This window comes from Galeopterus variegatus, unplaced genomic scaffold, assembly GCF_000696425.1.
Source record: "Galeopterus variegatus unplaced genomic scaffold, G_variegatus-3.0.2 Scaffold3886, whole genome shotgun sequence".
Classification (NCBI taxonomy): domain Eukaryota; kingdom Metazoa; phylum Chordata; class Mammalia; order Dermoptera; family Cynocephalidae; genus Galeopterus; species Galeopterus variegatus.
In genome coordinates, this window is record NW_007729997.1 from 204508 (window position 1) to 209608 (window position 5101).

The window sequence follows — 5101 nt, forward strand, 5'->3', positions numbered from 1 at the left end:
TCCTCACAACCATCAAGGTCACCAAAAAAAGAAAAGTCTGAGAAACTGTCACAGCCAAGAGTAGCCTTAGAAGACATGAAAAACCAAATGTAATGCCGTGCCTTGAGTGGGATGTTGTACAGAAAAAAAAGACATGGAATTAAAACTAAGGACATCTCAATAAATTTTGAACTTTAGTTAATAACGGTATATCAATTATGGTTCACTAGCTGTAACAAATGTACCATAGTAATATAAAATGTTAATAAGGTAAACTGGGTGCAGGGTACATGGGAATCTTTTATACTGTCTTCGCAATATTTAAAACTGTTCTTAATTTAAAGTTTATTTTTTAAAAAGCTCAATCTAGAAAGAAAAATGTTTATATTATGCAGTGTCAAAGGATATGCTCAGGATTATATTGAAAAATCAGAGTAAGGTCATGTACTTTTAACCTGTAAATTCCTTAAAACATATTCAGGATAAGTGATAATTATAATAATAATGCAATATCTCTTTCTATCTTCAAACACACATGTGGTATAGGTGTTATATTTTTAATTTTTCAGATAAAAATCATAAATTTAACTTTTGATGGTGAAATGAGTCGTCTAAAATCATACAATTAGGGAATAGCAGTTATATTCCCTAAAACTGGTCCATTCAACCACTGTAGCATTAATTCATTGCCATACCTGTGTATCAGAACCACTTTTGGAACATTTTATAAGAATGCGATAATTTCTCTGCCCTAAACCACCTGAATAAAAAACCTCAGGGATTGTACTTTGACTCAAGGCAGGTGAAAAAAAAAATCCACCCTCCATTCCAAAAACAATAATAAACAAACAAAACAAACAAACAAAAAATAGCAATTGATTTTTCTTTGCATCAAGGCTTAAGAATTTAGGACCTGAAATTTAAAGAATCAAGTAGCTGGAGCATGTATGAATATACAGAGTTTCAAATAAAGGGGATGACATGTCTAAAAATGATAGCATGCCATTAAAAAAAGAGAAAGCATGGTATTTCAGGAAGCCAAAGGCAGTTTAGTGAGGCTTGAGCTTGGACTATGTATTAGTCAGGGTTCTCCAGAAAGACAGAACCAATAGGATATGTATACAAATATATAAGATAGGTCTTACCAGGGGAATTGACTCACATGATTATGAAGGCTAAGTCCCACAATAGGCTGTCTGCAAACTGGATTCTGGTAGGGTAACTCAATCCAAGTCTGGAAGCCTCAGAACCAGAGAACCAAATACTGTGATTCTCAGTGTAAGCCAGAGCCTGACAGCCAGGGTACCCCAGGTGTAAGTCTTGGAACCCAAAGGCTGAAGAGTCTCAAGTTCAGATATCCATGACAGGAAAGAAGAATGTATCCCAGCTCCTGCAGAAATAGAGCAAGAGATTCACCTTTTCCTCTGTTTTTGTCCTCTCTGGGCCCCCAGTGGATTTGAAGGCAGATTTTTCCCACCCGGTCTGCTCATTAGCTTACATGATAATGTCCTCTGGAAACACTCTCATAGACACACCCCAAAATAATGCTTTACCAGGTTTCTACGTATTCCTTAATCTAGTCAAGTTGACACTTAAAATTAACCTTCACAGGCTGCATTTGGAACCACGATGAAAAATGAAGTTGCAGGAGTCAGCAAGGCTGAAATAGTAAACTACAGTAATAAAGCCTATGAGAAATTCCTAGCAAAGAAGCAATATAATCTGATGTAAATTTCAGAAAGGGCCTTTGGTTATTGTTAGTAATTGAGGGATTGGTCAACAGGTATTCACAATAATTTAGTTGAGTTGATGAGGCACGAACAGTAGAAATATTGAAGCAAAAATGAACTTAAGAAATATAGAGGAGAGGACTCAATGCTATGATTCTTAAATGAATGTGAGAGATTAAAACAGGTAGTCTATTCTTGGATGATTGCCAAGGTTTAGACTGAGAACTTGCATCAAGGTTTAAATTGATATAGGAACCAAGAAACAGGTCCAAATATTGGGGTAAAATTATAAATTTAGTTTTACATATGCTGATTTTTAATTCATAAATAATAATTATATATATATATATTTATGGGGTGCAAGGTGATGCTTTGATATATGTATACATTGTAAAATTATTCATCAAGCTAATTAGCATATTCACCATCTGTCTTTTTTTTGTGTGTGTGTATGGTGAGAATGTATGTATGCTGATCTTTGAAGTCTCTGAGGAATTACTAAAAAGTAGATTCCCAGCAGAAAAGTGGGCATTCAATGTTTTTCAGGAAGGTCCCTGACTGGAAATGTAGACGTTGGAGTCAAAATAACCAGTGTTTGGTTTCAGACAATAGATTCCAAGTCTATCTGATTTTCATAGAAAAGGATTTACTAAACAGCGTTTAGACTGCATACCTACTTGGTGAATTGTCTGGAGGAACAGATTCTAGGCTGAGCTTCAAGGTAAGTGATTCAGCCATAATCAGGAAACTGCTGAATCAGGAAGCTAATGTTACCACTGCTAACAACACAACTGCACTGCCTCTGCCACGAGTAAAGAGCTGGAATCATGATCACTGACAATAAAGTAATGGTATCATAACCACCACTCATGGCAACAAAACAGATGCTTGTCATTCACTCTGCCTCCTAATTTACTGTGGAGGGAAGATGTTGGTCCCTCAAATATGTTCAACCCTAATCCTTAGAACCTATGACTGTTTCCTTCCACAGCAAAAAGGACTTCGCAGATTGCGATTAAGGGCACAGACCTTGAGGTAGGTAGATTATCCTGGTTTGTCCAGGTGGAAAAAACAAATCACATGGGTCCTTAAAAGTTGAGAACCTTTTCCAGGTACAGTCAACCAGAGATATTCAAAGTGAGAAGGACTCAAGCCACCGTCGCTAGCTTAAAAGATAGAGGAAGGGGACCATACACCAAGGAATGGAAAAGTCTAACGAAGCAGTTTCTAGAGGATTCTCCATTCAAGAACCCAGAAAGGAAAACAGCCCTGCTGACACCTTGACTTGCCCAGCAAAACCAATGTCAGGCTTCCAACCCTACAAAGACTATAAGATAAGTTTCTGGGGATCTGTGTGTGTCTTTAAAAAGATGCTTTAAAAAATTTTTTTAATTCTAATAAAATATGCATAATATAAAATTTACCATCTTAACCATTTTACATGTACAATTCAGTAGTGTTAAGTACATTCACATTATTGTGCAACCAATCTCCCGAACTTTTTTCATCTTCGAAACTGAAAGTCTATGCTCATTAAATGATGACTCCACATTCCCCTCTCCCCTGAGCCCATGGCAACCGCTATCCTAATTTCTGTCTCTGAATTTGACTACTTCAGTTACCTCATATAAATGGAATCACAGAGTATTTGTCTTTTTGTGACTGGCTTATTTCACTTAACATAATATCCTCAAGGTTTCATACATGTTGAAGCATATGTCAGAATGTTCTTTTGTTTTAAGGCTGAATAATATTCCACTGTTTATGTACATAGAAACATCATGGTATGTGTGTGTGTGTGTGTGTGTGTGTGTGTGTGTGTGTGTGTGTGTGTGTGTGTGTGTGTGTGTGTGGTTTCTTTATTCATCCATCAATGGACACTTGGGTTGCTTCTACCTTTTGACTATTATGTATAATACTGCTATGAACATTGACGTACAAATTTGTGTTGTATTAAGCTTCTAAGTTTGTGAAAATTTGTTATGGCAGCAATAAAAAACTAATATATTTGCTTTCAGTCTGTTTTAGGTCCTGTATGTATACATCTGTTTGATAGATCCAAAGTCATATCCACATAGCTGCTAGGGAATCTTATTAATGTAGCATTTAGCTTTTTAATCTCTATAGTCAGCAAGACTTACTAAAATAGAATTTAAATGGATGCTAAAGTGCTACTCCACAATAGCATCATTGGAGTTATTGTTCTAAATGTGGTAATTGCCACCATGGATGTGGATTAAGAATAAACAAGAACTTCATTCATCACTTTTCATGGATCAAAGAAAGCAATATTGCAGAGCAATAAAGCAGAGGACAAGGATTACTTCATGTGACTAAAGAGAATAGTCAGAATAAAATACATATACAGAGAAAGAGAGAGAGAGAAAGAGGCATAGAAGTAAAAAAAAAAAATGATTTTTAAGAAGGATCGAATGGCCAAAAGTGTCACTTGGCCTAGAGGAACTGAGAAGGATAGGATTGAGAAAGGTAAAGGCCACTGGTTATGCTGGTGACAGCAGTTTCTGGCATTTGTAGAAACAGAAAAGAAATTACAGTGAGGTCAGGAGTGAATGAGGAACAAGGATCTTCTCTTTTTCCTACAAATAGTAACATAAATTGATCATTGGATGCTTCCTCCTAGTCAACATTTCTCTGTATCTTAGATAGTTTCAAAACATGGTACATATTTTGCACATATCTCATGGGAAATCTTATGCAATCATAAGTAAGAGCAACAAAATCCAAGCAATGCTGAAAGAGATGAAATGTTAGTCTCGACTTTTTCAGAAAGGTGGCATCTGGTAGAAGAAAAGAAACAACTTCACACATTAGTTGGAGAATCTTCCAGGTAATAATCAGCTTGAAAGACTTTATTTTATTTTCCTGTAAATTAAGGGAGGTCTCAATAGCCACTCTGACCCCAGCTGCAGAAGGAGCTTTTGTAGGATTCTTTTATGAGAAGCTTGCTATAGGCATTTTGCAGAACACAGTGGGAACTTGAATTATTCACTGTAGTATTGAAATAGAGAATAAAACAGAAATATCTAATGTGAAATAAATATAATTGATGGCACTGTGTAGTCAAACAGAAAGTATATATATTTTAAGAATAATCTTTAAACAAAACCAGACAGCAAGGTGACAAGTATTTTAGTAAGTGGCATTTCAGATTGCAATGTCCTCCTCTAGTGTTGATTGCCTCATGACAATACCTAACAAATATACCTACATCCCAAACTGAGGTGCAAGACCATCTATTCAGGACATGAAAAGGAGACGTCTAAAATCCTCTTTGTTCCCCTTGGCCTCAAACAACTGGGGAAATAAAAGAGTTTTATTGGAGAAAAAGAAGAGAATTTCATCCTTTTCCAGCACAGAGAAGGTTGGCAGTT